Below are 18,999 nucleotides of genomic sequence, written 5' to 3'. Positions count from 1 at the left end.
CTCCCTCTCCCCCTCCTGTCCTTCCGTATCCCCCTCCTGTCCTTCCGTATCCCCCTCCTGTCCTTCCGTATCCCCCTCTTGTCCTTCCGTCTCCCCCTCTTGTCCTTCCGTCTCCCCCTCTTGTCCTTCCGTCTCCCCCTCCTGTCCTTCCGTATCCCCCTCCTGTCCTTCCGTATCCCCCTCTTGTCCTTCCGTCTCCCCCTCTTGTCCTTCCGTATCCCCCTCCTGTCCTTCCGTCTCCCCCTCTTGTCCTTCCGTATCCCCCTCCTGTCCTTCCGTCTCCCCCTCTTGTCCTTCCGTATCCCCCTCTTGTCCTTCCGTCTCCCCCTCCTGTCCTTCCGTCTCCCCCTCCTGTCCTTCCGTATCCCCCTCCTGTCCTTCCGTCTCCCCCTCTTGTTCTTCCGTATCCCCCTCCTGTCCTTCCGTATCCCCCTCCTGTCCTTCCGTATCCCCTCCTGTCCCTCCGTATCCCCCTCCTGTCCTTCCGTATCCCCCTCCTGTCCTTCCGTATCCCCCTCCTGTCCTTCCGTATCCGCCTCCTGTCCCTCCGTATCCCCCTCCTGTCCTTCCGTATCCCCCTCCTGTCCTTCCGTATCCCCCTCCTGTCCTTCCGTATCCCCCTCCTGTCCCTCCGTATCCCCCTCCTGTCCTTCCGTATCCCCCTCCTGTCCTTCTGTATCCCCCTCCTGTCCTTCCGTATCCCCCTCCTGTCCCTCCCTCTCCCCCTCCTGTCCCTCCCTCTCCCCCTCCTGTCCTTCCGTATCCCCCTCCTGTCCTTCCGTATCCCCCTCCTGTCCTTCCGTATCCCCCTCCTATCCTTCCGTATCCCCCTCCTGTCCTTCCGTATCCCCCTCCTGTCCTTCCGTATCCCCCTCCTGTCCCTCCGTATCCCCCTCCTGTCCTTCCGTATCCCCCTCCTGTCCCTCCGTATCCCCCTCCTGTCCTTCCGTATCCCCCTCCTGTCCCTCCGTATCCCCCTCCTGTCCTTCCGTATCCCCCTCCTGTCCCTCCGTATCCCCCTCCTGTCCCTCCGTATCCCCCTCCTGTCCCTCCGTATCCCCCTCCTGTCCTTCCGTATCCCCCTCCTGTCCCTCCCTCTCCCCCTCTTGTCCTTCCGTATCCCCCTCCTATCCTTCCGTATCCCCCTCCTGTCCTTCCGTATCCCCCTCCTGTCCTTCCGTATCCCCCTCCTGTCCCTCCGTATCCCCCTCCTGTCCTTCCGTATCCCCCTCCTGTCCTTCCGTATCCCCCTCCTGTCCCTCCGTATCCCCCTCCTGTCCTTCCGTATCCCCCTCCTATCCTTCCGTATCCCCCTCCTGTCCTTCCGTATCCCCCTCCTGTCCTTCCGTATCCCCCTCCTGTCCCTCCGTATCCCCCTCTTGTCCTTCCGTCTCCCCCTCCTGTCCTTCCGTATCCCCCTCCTGTCCCTCCGTATCCCCCTCCTGTCCTTCCGTATCCCCCTCCTGTCCTTCCGTATCCCCCTCCTGTCCTTCCGTATCCCCCTCTTGTCCTTCCGTCTCCCCCTCTTGTCCTTCCGTCTCCCCCTCTTGTCCTTCCGTATCCCCCTCCTGTCCTTCCGTATCCCCCTCCTGTCCTTCCGTATCCCCCTCCTGTCCCTCCGTATCCCCCTCCTGTCCTTCCGTATCCCCCTCCTGTCCTTCCGTATCCCCCTCCTGTCCCTCCGTATCCCCCTCCTGTCCTTCCGTATCCCCCTCCTGTCCTTCCGTATCCCCCTCCTGTCCTTCCGTATCCCCCTCCTGTCCCTCCGTATCCCCCTCCTGTCCCTCCGTATCCCCCTCCTGTCCCTCCGTATACCCCTCCTGTCCTTCCGTATCCCCCTCCTGTCCTTCCGTATCCCCCTCCTGTCCCTCCGTATCCCCCTCCTGTCCCTCCGTATCCCCCTCCTGTCCCTCCGTATCCCCCTCCTGTCCTTCCGTATCCCCCTCCTGTCTTCCGTATCCCCCTCCTGTCCCTCCGTATCCCCCTCCTGTCCCTCCGTATCCCCCTCCTGTCCTTCCGTCTTCCCCTCCTGTCCCTCCCTCTCCCCTCCTGTCCCTCCCTCTCCCCCTCTTGTCCTTCTGTATCCCCCTCCTGTCCTTCCGTATCCCCCTCCTGTCCTTCCGTATCCCCCTCCTGTCCTTCCGTATCCCCCTCCTGTCCCTCCCTCTCCCCCTCTTGTCCTTCCGTATCCCCCTCCTGTCCTTCCGTCTCCCCCTCCTGTCCTTCCGTCTCCCCCTCCTGTCCTTCCGTATCCCCCTCCTGTCCCTCCGTATCCCCCTCCTGTCCTTCCGTATCCCCCTCCTGTCCTTCCGTATCCCCCTCCTGTCCTTCCGTATCCCCCTCCTGTCCCTCCGTATCCCCCTCCTGTCCCTCCGTATCCCCCTCCTGTCCCTCCGTATCCCCCTCCTGTCCTTCCGTATCCCCCTCCTGTCTTCCGTATCCCCCTCCTGTCCCTCCGTATCCCCCTCCTGTCCCTCCGTATCCCCCTCCTGTCCTTCCGTCTTCCCCTCCTGTCCTTCCGTATCCCCCTCCTGTCCCTCCCTCTCCCCCTCTTGTCCTTCCGTATCCCCCTCCTGTCCTTCCGTATCCCCCTCCTGTCCTTCCGTAACCCCCTCTTGTCCTTCCGTATCCCCCTCCTGTCCTTCCGTATCCCCCTCCTGTCCCTCCCTCTCCCCCTCTTGTCCTTCCGTATCCCCCTCCTGTCCTTCCGTCTCCCCCTCCTGTCCTTCCGTATCCCCCTCCTGTCCCTCCCTCTCCCCCTCCTGTCCTTCCGTATCCCCCTCCTGTCCCTCCGTATCCCCCTCCTGTCCCTCCCTCTCCCCCTCCTGTCCTTCCGTATCCCCCTCCTGTCCCTCCCTCTCCCCCTCTTGTCCTTCCGTATCCCCCTCCTGTCCCTCCCTCTCCCCCTCCTGTCCTTCCGTATCCCCCTCCTGTCCCTCCCTCTCCCCCTCCTGTCCTTCCGTATCCCCCTCCTGTCCTTCCGTATCCCCCTCCTGTCCATCCGTATCCCCCTCCTGTCCCTCCCTCTCCCCCTCCTGTCCTTCCGTATCCCCCTCCTGTCCCTCCCTCTCCCCCTCCTGTCCTTCCGTATCCCCCTCCTGTCCCTCCGTATCCCCCTCCTGTCCCTCCCTCTCCCCCTCCTGTCCTTCCGTATCCCCCTCCTGTCCCTCCCTCTCCCCTCCTGTCCTTCCGTCTCCCCCTCCTGTCCTTCCGTATCCCCCTCCTGTCCCTCCGTATCCCCCTCCTGTCCCTCCCTCTCCCCCTCCTGTCCTTCCGTATCCCCCTCCTGTCCCTCCCTCTCCCCCTCTTGTCCTTCCGTATCCCCCTACTGTCCCTCCGTATCCCCCTCCTGTCCCTCCGTATCCCCCTCCTGTCCTTCCGTCTTCCCCTCCTGTCCTTCCGTATCCCCCTCCTGTCCCTCCCTCTCCCCCTCTTGTCCTTCCGTATCCCCCTCCTGTCCTTCCGTATCCCCCTCCTGTCCTTCCGTCTCCCCCTCCTGTCCTTCCGTATCCCCCTCCTGTCCTTCCGTATCCCCCTCCTGTCCCTCCGTATCCCCCTCCTGTCCTTCCGTATCCCCCTCCTGTCCTTCCGTATCCCCCTCCTGTCCTTCCGTATCCCCCTCCTGTCCCTCCGTATCCCCCTCCTGTCCCTCCGTATCCCCCTCCTGTCCCTCCGTATCCCCCTCCTGTCCTTCCGTATCCCCCTCCTGTCTTCCGTATCCCCCTCCTGTCCCTCCGTATCCCCCTCCTGTCCCTCCGTATCCCCCTCCTGTCCTTCCGTCTTCCCCTCCTGTCCTTCCGTATCCCCCTCCTGTCCCTCCCTCTCCCCCTTCCGTATCCCCCTCCTGTCCTTCCGTATCCCCCTCCTGTCCTTCCGTAACCCCCTCTTGTCCTTCCGTATCCCCCTCCTGTCCTTCCGTATCCCCCTCCTGTCCCTCCCTCTCCCCCTCCTGTCCTTCCGTATCCCCCTCCTGTCCCTCCGTATCCCCCTCCTGTCCCTCCCTCTCCCCCTCCTGTCCCTCCCTCTCCCCCTCCTGTCCTTCCGTATCCCCCTCCTGTCCCTCCCTCTCCCTCTCTTGTCCTTCCGTATCCCCCTCCTGTCCCTCCGTATCCCCCTCCTGTCCCTCCCTCTCCCCCTCCTGTCCTTCCGTATCCCCCTCCTGTCCTTCCGTATCCCCCTCTTGTCCTTCCGTATCCCCCTCCTGTCCTTCCGTCTCCCCCTCCTGTCCCTCCGTATCCCCCTCCTGTCCCTCCCTCTCCCCCTCCTGTCCTTCCGTATCCCCCTCCTGTCCCTCCCTCTCCCCCTCCTGTCCTTCCGTCTCCCCCTCCTGTTGTTCCGTATCCCCCTCCTGTCCCTCCCTCTCCCCCTCTTGTCCTTCCGTATCCCCCTCCTGTCCCTCCGTATCCCCCTCCTGTCCCTCCGTATCCCCCTCCTGTCCTTCCGTCTTCCCCTCCTGTCCTTCCGTATCCCCCTCCTGTCCCTCCCTCTCCCCCTCTTGTCCTTCCGTATCCCCCTCCTGTCCCTCCCTCTCCCCTCCTGTCCTTCCGTCTCCCCCTCCTGTCCTTCCGTATCCCCCTCCTGTCCCTCCGTATCCCCCTCCTGTCCCTCCCTCTCCCCCTCCTGTCCTTCCGTATCCCCCTCCTGTCCCTCCCTCTCCCCCTCTTGTCCTTCCGTATCCCCCTACTGTCCCTCCGTATCCCCCTCCTGTCCCTCCGTATCCCCCTCCTGTCCTTCCGTCTTCCCCTCCTGTCCTTCCGTATCCCCCTCCTGTCCCTCCCTCTCCCCCTCTTGTCCTTCCGTATCCCCCTCCTGTCCTTCCGTATCCCCCTCCTGTCCTTCCGTCTCCCCCTCCTGTCCTTCCGTATCCCCCTCCTGTCCTTCCGTATCCCCCTCCTGTCCCTCCGTATCCCCCTCCTGTCCTTCCGTATCCCCCTCCTGTCCTTCCGTATCCCCCTCCTGTCCTTCCGTATCCCCCTCCTGTCCCTCCGTATCCCCCTCCTGTCCCTCCGTATCCCCCTCCTGTCCCTCCGTATCCCCCTCCTGTCCTTCCGTATCCCCCTCCTGTCTTCCGTATCCCCCTCCTGTCCCTCCGTATCCCCCTCCTGTCCCTCCGTATCCCCCTCCTGTCCTTCCGTCTTCCCCTCCTGTCCTTCCGTATCCCCCTCCTGTCCCTCCCTCTCCCCCTTCCGTATCCCCCTCCTGTCCTTCCGTATCCCCCTCCTGTCCTTCCGTAACCCCCTCTTGTCCTTCCGTATCCCCCTCCTGTCCTTCCGTATCCCCCTCCTGTCCCTCCCTCTCCCCCTCCTGTCCTTCCGTATCCCCCTCCTGTCCCTCCGTATCCCCCTCCTGTCCCTCCCTCTCCCCCTCCTGTCCCTCCCTCTCCCCCTCCTGTCCTTCCGTATCCCCCTCCTGTCCCTCCCTCTCCCCCTCTTGTCCTTCCGTATCCCCCTCCTGTCCCTCCGTATCCCCCTCCTGTCCCTCCCTCTCCCCCTCCTGTCCTTCCGTATCCCCCTCCTGTCCTTCCGTATCCCCCTCTTGTCCTTCCGTATCCCCCTCCTGTCCTTCCGTCTCCCCCTCCTGTCCCTCCGTATCCCCCTCCTGTCCCTCCCTCTCCCCCTCCTGTCCTTCCGTATCCCCCTCCTGTCCCTCCCTCTCCCCCTCCTGTCCTTCCGTCTCCCCCTCCTGTCCTTCCGTATCCCCCTCCTGTCCCTCCCTCTCCCCCTCCTGTCCTTCCGTATCCCCCTCCTGTCCCTCCGTATCCCCCTCCTGTCCCTCCCTCTCCCCCTCCTGTTGTTCCGTATCCCCCTCCTGTCCCTCCCTCTCCCCCTCTTGTCCTTCCGTATCCCCCTCCTGTCCCTCCGTATCCCCCTCCTGTCCCTCCGTATCCCCCTCCTGTCCTTCCGTCTTCCCCTCCTGTCCTTCCGTATCCCCCTCCTGTCCCTCCCTCTCCCCCTCTTGTCCTTCCGTATCCCCCTCCTGTCCTTCCGTATCCTCCTCCTGTCCTTCCGTCTCCCCCTCCTGTCCTTCCGTATCCCCCTCCTGTCCTTCCGTATCCCCCTCCTGTCCCTCCGTATCCCCCTCCTGTCCTTCCGTATCCCCCTCCTGTCCTTCCGTATCCCCCTCCTGTCCTTCCGTATCCCCCTCCTGTCCCTCCGTATCCCCCTCCTGTCCCTCCGTATCCCCCTCCTGTCCCTCCGTATCCCCCTCCTGTCCTTCCGTATCCCCCTCCTGTCTTCCGTATCCCCCTCCTGTCCCTCCGTATCCCCTTCCTGTCCCTCCGTATCCCCCTCCTGTCCTTCCGTCTTCCCCTCCTGTCCTTCCGTATCCCCCTCCTGTCCCTCCCTCTCCCCCTTCCGTATCCCCCTCCTGTCCTTCCGTATCCCCCTCCTGTCCTTCCGTAACCCCCTCTTGTCCTTCCGTATCCCCCTCCTGTCCTTCCGTATCCCCCTCCTGTCCCTCCCTCTCCCCCTCCTGTCCTTCCGTATCCCCCTCCTGTCCCTCCCTCTCCCCCTCCTGTCCTTCCGTATCCCCCTCCTGTCCTTCCGTATCCCCCTCCTGTCCCTCCCTCTCCCCCTCCTGTCCTTCCGTATCCCCCTCCTGTCCCTCTCCCTCTCCCCCTCCTGTCCTTCCGTATCCCCCTCCTGTCCCTCCCTCTCCCCCTCTTGTCCTTCCGTATCCCCCTCCTGTCCCTCCGTATCCCCCTCCTGTCCCTCCCTCTCCCCCTCCTGTCCTTCCGTATCCCCCTCCTGTCCTTCCGTATCCCCCTCCTGTCCCTCCGTATCCCCCTCCTGTCCCTCCGTATCCCCCTCCTGTCCTTCCGTATCCCCCTCCTGTCCCTCCCTCTCCCCCTCTTGTCCTTCCGTATCCCCCTCCTGTCCTTCCGTCTCCCCCTCCTGTCCTTCCGTATCCCCCTCCTGTCCCTCCCTCTCCCCCTCCTGTCCTTCCGTATCCCCCTCCTGTCCCTCCGTATCCCCCTCCTGTCCCTCCCTCTCCCCCTCCTGTCCTTCCGTATCCCCCTCCTGTCCCTCCCTCTCCCCCTCTTGTCCTTCCGTATCCCCCTCCTGTCCCTCCGTATCCCCCTCCTGTCCCTCCGTATCCCCCTCCTGTCCTTCCGTCTTCCCCTCCTGTCCTTCCGTATCCCCCTCCTGTCCCTCCCTCTCCCCCTCTTGTCCTTCCGTATCCCCCTCCTGTCCTTCCGTATCCCCCTCCTGTCCTTCCGTATCCCCCTCCTGTCCTTCCGTATCCCCCTCCTGTCCTTCCGTCTCCCCCTCCTGTCCTTCCGTCTCCCCCTCCTGTCCTTCCGTCTCCCCCTCCTGTCCCTCCGTATCCCCCTCCTGTCCTTCCGTATCCCCCTCCTGTCCTTCCGTATCCCCCTCCTGTCCTTCCGTATCCCCCTCCTGTCCCTCCGTATCCCCCTCCTGTCCCTCCGTATACCCCTCCTGTCCCTCCGTATCCCCCTCCTGTCCTTCCGTATCCCCCTCCTGTCTTCCGTATCCCCCTCCTGTCCCTCCGTATCCCCCTCCTGTCCCTCCGTATCCCCCTCCTGTCCTTCCGTCTTCCCCTCCTGTCCTTCCGTATCCCCCTCCTGTCCCTCCCTCTCCCCCTTCCGTATCCCCCTCCTGTCCTTCCGTATCCCCCTCCTGTCCTTCCGTAACCCCCTCTTGTCCTTCCGTATCCCCCTCCTGTCCTTCCGTATCCCCCTCCTGTCCCTTCCTCTCCCCCTCCTGTCCTTCCGTATCCCCCTCCTGTCCCTCCGTATCCCCCTCCTGTCCCTCCCTCTCCCCCTCCTGTCCTTCCGTCTTCCCCTCCTGTCCTTCCGTATCCCCCTCCTGTCCCTCCCTCTCCCCCTTCCGTATCCCCCTCCTGTCCTTCCGTATCCCCCTCCTGTCCTTCCGTAACCCCCTCTTGTCCTTCCGTATCCCCCTCCTGTCCTTCCGTATCCCCCTCCTGTCCCTCCCTCTCCCCCTCCTGTCCTTCCGTATCCCCCTCCTGTCCCTCCGTATCCCCCTCCTGTCCCTCCCTCTCCCCCTCCTGTCCTTCCGTATCCCCCTCCTGTCCTTCCGTATCCCCCTCCTGTCCTTCCGTATCCCCCTCCTGTCCTTCCGTATCCCCCTCCTGTCCCTCCCTCTCCCCCTCTTGTCCTTCCGTATCCCCCTCCTGTCCCTCCGTATCCCCCTCCTGTCCCTCCCTCTCCCCCTCCTGTCCTTCCGTATCCCCCTCCTGTCCCTCCATATCCCCCTCCTGTCCCTCCGTATCCCCCTCCTGTCCTTCCGTATCCCCCTCCTGTACCTCCCTCTCCCCCTCTTGTCCTTCCGTATCCCCCTCCTGTCCTTCCGTATCCCCCTCCTGTCCCTCCGTATCCCCCTCCTGTCCCTCCGTATCCCCCTCCTGTCCTTCCGTATCCCCCTCCTGTCCCTCCCTCTCCCCCTCTTGTCCTTCCGTATCCCCCTCCTGTCCTTCCGTATCCCCCTCCTGTCCTTCCGTATCCCCCTCCTGTCCTTCCGTATCCCCCTCCTGTCCCTCCCTCTCCCCCTCTTGTCCTTCCGTATCCCCCTCTTGTCCTTCCGTATCCCCCTCCTGTCCCTCCGTATCCCCCTCCTGTCCCTCCGTATCCCCCTCCTGTCCCTCCGTATCCCCCTCCTGTCCCTCCGTATCCCCCTCCTGTCCTTCCGTATCCCCCTCCTGTCCTTCCGTATCCCCCTCCTGTCCTTCCGTATCCCCTCCTGTCCTTCCGTATCCCCCTCCTGTCCCTCCGTCTTCCCCTCCTGTCCTTCCGTATCCCCCTCCTGTCCCTCCCTCTCCCCCTCTTGTCCTTCCGTATCCCCCTCTTGTCCTTCCGTATCCCACTCCTGTCCCTCCGTATCCCCCTCCTGTCCCTCCGTATCCCCCTCCTGTCCCTCCGTATCCCCCTCCTGTCCCTCCGTATCCCCCTCCTGTCCTTCCGTATCCCCCTCCTGTCCTTCCGTATCCCCCTCTTGTCCTTCCGTATCCCCCTCCTGTCCCTCCCTCTCCCCCTCCTGTCCTTCCGTATCCCCCTCCTGTCCTTCCGTCTCCCCCTCCTGTCCTTCCGTATCCCCCTCTTGTCCTTCCGTATCCCCCTCCTGTCCCTCCCTCTCCCCCTCCTGTCCTTCCGTATCCCCCTCCTGTCCCTCCCTCTCCCCCTCTTGTCCTTCCGTATCCCCCTCCTGTCCCTCCGTATCCCCCTCCTGTCCTTCCGTATCCCCCTCCTGTCCTTCCGTATCCCCCTCCTGTCCCTCCGTATCCCCCTCCTGTCCTTCCGTATCCCCCTCCTGTCCTTCCGTATCCCCCTCCTGTCCTTCCGTATCCCCCTCCTGTCCTTCCGTATCCCCCTCTTGTCCTTCCGTCTCCCCCTCTTGTCCTTCCGTTTCCCCCTCTTGTCCTTCCGTATCCCCCTCTTGTCCTTCCGTATCCCCCTCCTGTCCCTCCGTATCCCCCTCCTGTCCCTCCGTATCCCCCTCCTGTCCCTCCGTATCCCCCTCCTGTCCCTCCGTATCCCCCTCCTGTCCTTCCGTATCCCCCTCCTGTCCTTCCGTATCCCCCTCCTGTCCTTCCGTATCCCCCTCCTGTCCTTCCGTATCCCCCTCCTGTCCCTCCGTCTTCCCCTCCTGTCCTTCCGTATCCCCCTCCTGTCCCTCCCTCTCCCCCTCTTGTCCTTCCGTATCCCCCTCTTGTCCTTCCGTATCCCCCTCCTGTCCCTCCGTATCCCCCTCCTGTCCCTCCGTATCCCCCTCCTGTCCCTCCGTATCCCCCTCCTGTCCCTCCGTATCCCCCTCCTGTCCTTCCGTATCCCCCTCCTGTCCTTCCGTATCCCCCTCCTGTCCTTCCGTCTCCCCCTCCTGTCCTTCCGTATCCCCCTCTTGTCCTTCCGTATCCCCCTCCTGTCCCTCCCTCTCCCCCTCCTGTCCTTCCGTATCCCAATCCTGTCCCTCCCTCTCCCCCTCTTGTCCTTCCGTATCCCCCTCCTGTCCCTCCGTATCCCCCTCCTGTCCTTCTGTATCCCCCTCCTGTCCTTCCGTATCCCCCTCCTGTCCCTCCGTATCCCCCTCCTGTCCTTCCGTATCCCCCTCCTGTCCTTCCGTATCCCCCTCCTGTCCTTCCGTATCCCCCTCCTGTCCTTCCGTATCCCCCTCCTGTCCTTCCGTATCCCCCTCCTGTCCCTCCGTCTTCCCCTACTGTCCTTCCGTATCCCCCTCCTGTCCCTCCCTCTCCCCCTCTTGTCCTTCCGTATCCCCCTCTTGTCCTTCCGTATCCCCCTCCTGTCCCTCCGTATCCCCCTCCTGTCCCTCCGTATCCCCCTCCTGTCCCTCCGTATCCCCCTCCTGTCCCTCCGTATCCCCCTCCTGTCCTTCCGTATCCCCCTCCTGTCCTTCCGTCTCCCCCTCCTGTCCTTCCGTATCCCCCTCTTGTCCTTCCGTATCCCCCTCCTGTCCCTCCCTCTCCCCCTCCTGTCCTTCCGTATCCCCCTCCTGTCCCTCCCTCTCCCCCTCTTGTCCTTCCGTATCCCCCTCCTGTCCCTCCGTATCCCCCTCCTGTCCTTCCGTATCCCCCTCCTGTCCTTCCGTATCCCCCTCCTGTCCCTCCGTATCCCCCTCCTGTCCTTCCGTATCCCCCTCCTGTCCTTCCGTATCCCCCTCCTGTCCTTCCGTATCCCCCTCCTGTCCTTCCGTATCCCCCTCTTGTCCTTCCGTCTCCCCCTCTTGTCCTTCCGTCTCCCCCTCTTGTCCTTCCGTATCCCCCTCTTGTCCTTCCGTATCCCCCTCCTGTCCCTCCGTATCCCCCTCCTGTCCCTCCGTATCCCCCTCCTGTCCCTCCGTATCCCCCTCCTGTCCCTCCGTATCCCCCTCCTGTCCTTCCGTATCCCCCTCCTGTCCTTCCGTATCCCCCTCCTGTCCTTCCGTATCCCCCTCCTGTCCTTCCGTATCCCCCTCCTGTCCCTCCGTCTTCCCCTCCTGTCCTTCCGTATCCCCCTCCTGTCCCTCCCTCTCCCCCTCTTGTCCTTCCGTATCCCCCTCTTGTCCTTCCGTATCCCCCTCCTGTCCCTCCGTATCCCCCTCCTGTCCCTCCGTATCCCCCTCCTGTCCCTCCGTATCCCCCTCCTGTCCCTCCGTATCCCCCTCCTGTCCTTCCCTATCCCCCTCCTGTCCTTCCGTATCCCCCTCCTGTCCTTCCGTCTCCCCCTCCTGTCCTTCCGTATCCCCCTCTTGTCCTTCCGTATCCCCCTCCTGTCCCTCCCTCTCCCCCTCCTGTCCTTCCGTATCCCCCTCCTGTCCCTCCCTCTCCCCCTCTTGTCCTTCCGTATCCCCCTCCTGTCCCTCCGTATCCCCCTCCTGTCCTTCCGTATCCCCCTCCTGTCCTTCCGTATCCCCCTCCTGTCCCTCCGTATCCCCCTCCTGTCCTTCCGTATCCCCCTCCTGTCCTTCCGTATCCCCCTCCTGTCCTTCCGTATCCCCCTCCTGTCCTTCCGTATCCCCCTCTTGTCCTTCCGTCTCCCCCTCTTGTCCTTCCGTCTCCCCCTCTTGTCCTTCCGTATCCCCCTCTTGTCCTTCCGTATCCCCCTCCTGTCCCTCCGTATCCCCCTCCTGTCCCTCCGTATCCCCCTCCTGTCCCTCCGTATCCCCCTCCTGTCCCTCCGTATCCCCCTCCTGTCCTTCCGTATCCCCCTCCTGTCCTTCCGTATCCCCCTCCTGTCCTTCCGTATCCCCCTCCTGTCCTTCCGTATCTCCCTCCTGTCCTTCCGTATCCCCCTCCTGTCCTTCCGTATCTCCCTCCTGTCCCTCCCTCTCCCCCTCCTGTCCTTCCGTATCCCCTTCTGTAACACACTCTGCATTTTTTCTGGGATCGTCCCTTCTTTCCACTGGGGGGGACCTCACCTGGAAAGTGTTGTCCTGGGACGATCCTGGCCCCTATAACTCCAGACCCTTGGGAAGTCCGGCCCGCTCTTTCCCGGTCAGCAAAGATCAGGACCTTTAGGACTTCTTCTTGGTACTGGAGGAATGTCCCTGTGTTGCCAGCGTACTGGGATAGTGCTTGGTGTACAAAGTGTAGAACAGTAAGAGAAAAAAAAAAAAAAAGCTGCGGCCAAAAAAAAAAAAGGGGTGGCAAACGCAGCTCCCTCAACCCCTAATAGGACCCGGGGTAAGGGATCAGACCCTAGTAGGACCCGGGGTAAGGGATCAGACCCTAGTAGGACCCGGGGTAAGGGATCAGACCCTAGTAGGACCCTGGGGGACCTATTAGGGGGTCAGGGGGGGAGGGGGGGTACTTTTTTTTATTTTTATTTTTTTTTAACTTTTATTTAACTTTTTAACTAAACTCCTACCTGTCCCTAAAATGATCTCACCCTCTTCTAAGGCTCCTGGGGGGGCTCCGGAGCTCCAAGGGGGGATCCACGGCTTCTTCTCCCTGCTGCACCCGCTGACTGAACGAAAACAGCGGGTCCAGCAGCGGGAAGGAGCCTTTAACCCCTCCTCTGCCGCTCTGCTATTGGCTGGACGATCTCCAGCCAATAGCAGCGTTGCTGGGGCGGTGACAGTATTGTCACCGCTCCCCAGCAACGGTAGGTGATTGGCGGTGAATTGTACACCGCCGATCACCATTTATTTCCAGGTCATCGGGTCACAAATGACCCGAATCGCTGAAGATCGCTTGCGTGATTTCGCGGGACCCCCCTCGGCATTTGCATGGCATCCCTGCTGAAAGATTTCGTTCCGTTCTCTGCCCGGCGCGCGGCAGAGACCGGAAATACAACAGGACGTTCTGCGGGGACTTTAGAGAACGTCCTATGTCCTTAAGAGGTTAACTTTCTGGCACCAGTTGATTTTTGAAAAATATAAATAAATACATTTTTAACCCCTTACTGCAAAACGCCAGGTTTATCCAGCACTGCGGCACTGGAGGGTCATGAAGCGAGGAGGAGCTGAGCTCGCATCATACCCTAACGGTCCCGACTACTTTCAGCAGCCAGGACCTGTGGCTAATGCCGGACATAGCCGTTTTGGCAGATGTCCAGCATTAAAGGAGTACTCCGGCGCGCACTTTTCTCATTTTATCCCGTCCGGGCTGCAAAATAAAAGAAAACACACTTTCTCTTACCTGCCAACGCGCCCCCGGAGCTCCGGTACAGGTGTTGGGTCCCCGGGCTGTATTCTTCTTACTTCCTGTTAGCCCGGCACGTCACACGGAGCTTCAGCCTATCACTGGCCGAGTAAGAAGAATACAGCCCGAGGACTGAACACTTGTATCGGAGCTCCGGGGGCACCTAGGCAGGTAAGAGAAAGTGCGTTTTCTTATGTTTTGCAGCCTGGATAGGATAAAATGAGAAAAGTGCGCGCCGGACATGTCCTTTAACTCTTTAGACACGGCCATCAAAGTTGTTTGCCGGGTCTAATGTGAAAGCTTCCTGGCTGCTCAGTCGCGCTGATCGTGACTGAAAGGTTCTGCAACTCCTCAGTATATACCCCTGGCATATAGTGTCTAGTTCCACCTTGGTTTGTGTCACCTTCTCGATCCCGGACGAGCCCCCAGCTGAGAGGATCTGCTACTCCTCAGTATATACCCCTGGCATATAGTGTCTAGTTCCACCTTGGTTTGTGTCACCTTCTCTGGCACCAGGAGAGTCTCCCTCATAGGAAACGATAACAGACAAATATGGCGAACACACTCTGACTTTATTGCTTCAAGCATCAGTATAAAAAGGGAATAAGGGCGTATTTACATTGACCAATACAAATGTGGCCACGAGCAAAAAGCGTATTTACATTGACCAATACAAATGTGGCCACAAGCAAAAAGCGTATTTACATTGACCAATACAAATGTGGCCACGAGCAAAAAGCGTATTTACATTGATCAATACAAATGTGGCCACGAGCAAAAGCGTATTTACATTGACCAATAAAAATGTGGCCACAAGCAAAAAGCGTATTTACATTGACCAATACAAATGTGGCCACGAGCAAAAAGCGTATTTACATTGACCAATACAAATGTGGACACGAGCAAAAAGCGTATTTACATTGACCAATACAAATGTGGACACGAGCAGAAGCGTATTTACATTGACCAATACAAATGTGGCCACCTCTAAAAGGTGATATAATTGTTTTGATTTTACGCACTTCTTCCCAGGGTCCATAGCGCCAATTAGCAGATAGTGAAATTCTTTAGTTACAGGAAATGTATCTTATTAGGAACGACCCTGAGGAGACTGAGAACGAGAAGAAGGAGAATAAAACAATAATAAAGGAGAACTCTAGTGCAGCCTTTCACTAGCTACAACTCCCAGCATGCCCTGATACAGCCTTTCACTAGCTACAACTCCCAGCATGCCCTGATACAACCTTTCACTAACTACAACTCCCAGCATGCCCTGATACAGCTTTTCACTAACTACAACTCCCAGCATGCCCTGATACAACCTTTCACTAGCTACAACTCCCAGCATGCCCTGATACAACCTTTCACTAACTACAACTCCCAGCATGCCCTGATACAGCTTTTCACTAACTACAACTCCCAGCATGCCCTGATACAACCTTTCACTAACTACAACTCCCAGCATGCCCTGATACAACCTTTCACTAACTACAACTCCCAGCATGCCCTGATACAACCTTTCACTAGCTACAACTCCCAGCATGCCCTGATACAACCTTTCACTAACTACAACTCCCATCATGTCCCGATACAACCTTTCACTAACTACAACTCCCATCATGCCCCGATACAACCTTTCACTAACTACAACTCCCAGCATGCCCTGATACAACCTTTCACTAACTACAACTCCCAGCATGCCCTGATACAACCTTTCACTAACTACAACTCCCAGCATGCCCTGATACAGCCTTTCACTAACTACAACTCCCAGCATGCCCTGATACAGCCTTTCACTAACTACAACTCCCAGCATGCCCTGATACAACCTTTCACTAACTAAAACTCCCAGCATGCCCTGATACAACCTTTCACTAACTACAACTCCCAGCATGCCCTGATACAACCTTTCACTAACTACAACTCCCAGCATGCCCTGATACAACCTTTCACTAACTACAACTCCCAGCATGCCCTGATACAGCCTTTCACTAACTACAACTCCCAGCATGCCCTGATACAGCCTTTCACTAACTACAACTCCCAGCATGCCCTGATACAACCTTTCACTAACTACAACTCCCAGCATGCCCTGATACAACCTTTCACTAACTACAACTCCCAGCATGCCCTGATACAACCTTTCACTAACTACAACTCCCAGCATGCCCTGATACAACCTTTCACTAACTACAACTCCCAGCATGCCCTGATACAACCTTTCACTAACTACAACTCCCAGCATGCCCTGATACAACCTTTCACTAACTACAACTCCCAGCATGCCCTGATACAACCTTTCACTAACTACAACTCCCAGCATGCCCTGATACAACCTTTCACTAACTACAACTCCCAGCATGCCCTGATACAGCCTTTCACTAACTACAACTCCCAGCATGCCCTGATACAACCTTTCACTAACTACAACTCCCAGCATGCCCTGATACAACCTTTCACTAACTACAACTCCCAGCATGCCCTGATACAACCTTTCACTAACTACAACTCCCAGCATGCCCTGATACAACCTTTCACTAACTACAACTCCCAGCATGCCCTGATACAACCTTTCACTAACTACAACTCCCAGCATGCCCTGATACAACCTTTCACTAACTACAACTCCCAGCATGCCCTGATACAGCCTTTCACTAACTACAACTCCCAGCATGCCCTGATACAACCTTTCACTAACTACAACTCCCAGCATGCCCTGATACAACCTTTCACTAACTACAACTCCCAGCATGCCCTGATACAGCCTTTCACTAACTACAACTCCCAGCATGCCCTGATACAGCCTTTCACTAACTACAACTCCCAGCATGCCCTGATACAACCTTTCACTAACTACAACTCCCAGCATGCCCTGATACAGCCTTTCACTAACTACAACTCCCAGCATGCCCTGATACAGCCTTTCACTAACTACAACTCCCAGCATGCCCTGATACAACCTTTCACTAACTACAACTCCCAGCATGCCCTGATACAACCTTTCACTAACTACAACTCCCAGCATGCCCTGATACAACCTTTCACTAACTACAACTCCCAGCATGCCCTGATACAACCTTTCACTAACTACAACTCCCAGCATGCCCTGATACAGCCTTTCACTAACTACAACTCCCAGCATGCCCTGATACAACCTTTCACTAACTACAACTCCCAGCATGCCCTGATAAAACCTTTCACTAACTACAACTCCCAGCATGCCCTGATACAACCTTTCACTAACTACAACTCCCAGCATGCCCTGATACAACCTTTCACTAACTACAACTCCCAGCATGCCCTGATACAACCTTTCACTAACTACAACTCCCAGCATGCCCTGATACAACCTTTCACTAACTACAACTCCCAGCATGCCCTGATACAGCCTTTCACTAACTACAACTCCCAGCATGCCCTGATACAACCTTTCACTAACTACAACTCCCAGCATGCCCTGATACAACCTTTCACTAACTACAACTCCCAGCATGCCCTGATACAACCTTTCACTAACTACAACTCCCAGCATGCCCTGATACAACCTTTCACTAACTACAACTCCCAGCATGCCCTGATACAGCCTTTCACTAACTACAACTCCCAGCATGCCCTGATACAACCTTTCACTAACTACAACTCCCAGCATGCCCTGATACAACCTTTCACTAACTACAACTCCCAGCATGCCCTGATACAACCTTTCACTAACTACAACTCCCAGCATGCCCTGATACAGCCTTTCACTAACTACAACTCCCAGCATGCCCTAATACAACCTTTCACTAACTACAACTCCCAGCATGCCCTGATACAACCTTTCACTAACTACAACTCCCAGCATGCCCTGATACAGCCTTTCACTAACTACAACTCCCAGCATGCCCTGATACAACCTTTCACTAACTACAACTCCCAGCATGCCCTGATACAACCTTTCACTAACTACAACTCCCAGCATGCCCTGATACAACCTTTCACTAACTACAACTCCCAGCATGCCCTGATACAACCTTTCACTAACTACAACTCCCAGCATGCCCTGATACAACCTTTCACTAACTACAACTCCCAGCATGCCCTGATACAACCTTTCACTAACTACAACTCCCAGCATGCCCTGATACAGCCTTTCACTAACTACAACTCCCAGCATGCCCTGATACAGCCTTTCACTAACTACAACTCCCAGCATGCCCTGATACAGCCTTTCACTAACTACAACTCCCAGCATGCCCTGATACAGCCTTTCACTAACTACAACTCCCAGCATGCCCTGATACAACCTTTCACTAACTACAACTCCCAGCATGCCCTGATACAACCTTTCACTAACTACAACTCCCAGCATGCCCTGATACAACCTTTCACTAACTACAACTCCCAGCATGCCCTGATACAACCTTTCACTAACTACAACTCCCAGCATGCCCTGATACAACCTTTCACTAATTACAACTCCCAGCATGCCCTGATACAACCTTTCACTAACTACAACTCCCAGCATGCCCTGATACAACCTTTCACTAACTACAACTCCCAGCATGCCCTGATACAACCTTTCACTAACTACAACTCCCAGCATGCCCTGATACAGCCTTTCACTAACTACAACTCCCAGCATGCCCTGATACAACCTTTCACTAACTACAACTCCCAGCATGCCCTGATACAACCTTTCACTAACTACAACTCCCAGCATGCCCTGATACAGCCTTTCACTAACTACAACTCCCAGCATGCCCTGATACAGCCTTTCACTAACTACAACTCACAGCATGCCCTGATACAACCTTTCACTAACTACAACTCACAGCATGCCCTGATACAACCTTTCACTAACTACAACTCCCAGCATGCCCTGATACAACCTTTCACTAACTACAACTCCCAGCATGCCCTGATACAACCTTTCACTAACTACAACTCACAGCATGCCCTGATACAACCTTTCACTAACTACAACTCCCAGCATGCCCCGATACAACCTTTCACTAACTACAACTCCCATCATGCCCCGATACAACCTTTCACTAACTACAACTCCCAGCATGCCCCGATACAGCCTTTCACTAACTACAACTCCCAGCATGCCCTGATACAACCTTTCACTAACTACAACTCCCAGCATGCCCTGATACAACCTTTCACTAACTACAACTCCCAGCATGCCCTGATACAACCTTTCACTAACTACAACTCCCAGCATGCCCTGATACAACCTTTCACTAACTACAACTCCCAGCATGCTCAGATACAGCCTTTCACTAACTACAACTCCCAGCATGCCCTGATACAACCTTTCACTAACTACAACTCCCAGCATGCCCTGATACAACCTTTCACTAACTACAACTCCCAGCATGCCCAGATACAGCCTTTCACTAACTACAACTCCCAGCATGCCCTGATACAGCCTTTCACTAACTACAACTCCCAGCATGCCCTGATACAACCTTTCACTAACTACAACTCCCAGCATGCCCTGATACAACCTTTCACTAACTACAACTCCCAGCATGCCCTGATACAGCCTTTCACTAACTACAACTCCCAGCATGCCCTGATACAACCTTTCACTAACTACAACTCCCAGCATGCCCTGATACAACCTTTCACTAACTACAACTCCCAGCATGCCCTGATACAACCTTTCACTAACTACAACTCCCAGCATGCCCTGATACAACCTTTCACTAACTACAACTCCCAGCATGCCCTGATACAACCTTTCACTAACTACAACTCCCAGCATGCCCTGGTACAACCTTTCACTAACTACAACTCCCAGCATGCCCTGATACAACCTTTCACTAACTACAACTCCCAGCATGCCCTGATACAACCTTTCACTAACTACAACTCCCAGCATGCCCTGATACA

Source organism: Hyla sarda, unplaced genomic scaffold, assembly GCF_029499605.1.
Source record: "Hyla sarda isolate aHylSar1 unplaced genomic scaffold, aHylSar1.hap1 scaffold_1529, whole genome shotgun sequence".
NCBI classification, from domain to species: domain Eukaryota; kingdom Metazoa; phylum Chordata; class Amphibia; order Anura; family Hylidae; genus Hyla; species Hyla sarda.
The sequence above is the reverse complement of the archived record's forward strand: the minus strand, read 5'-3'. Positions refer to the sequence as shown.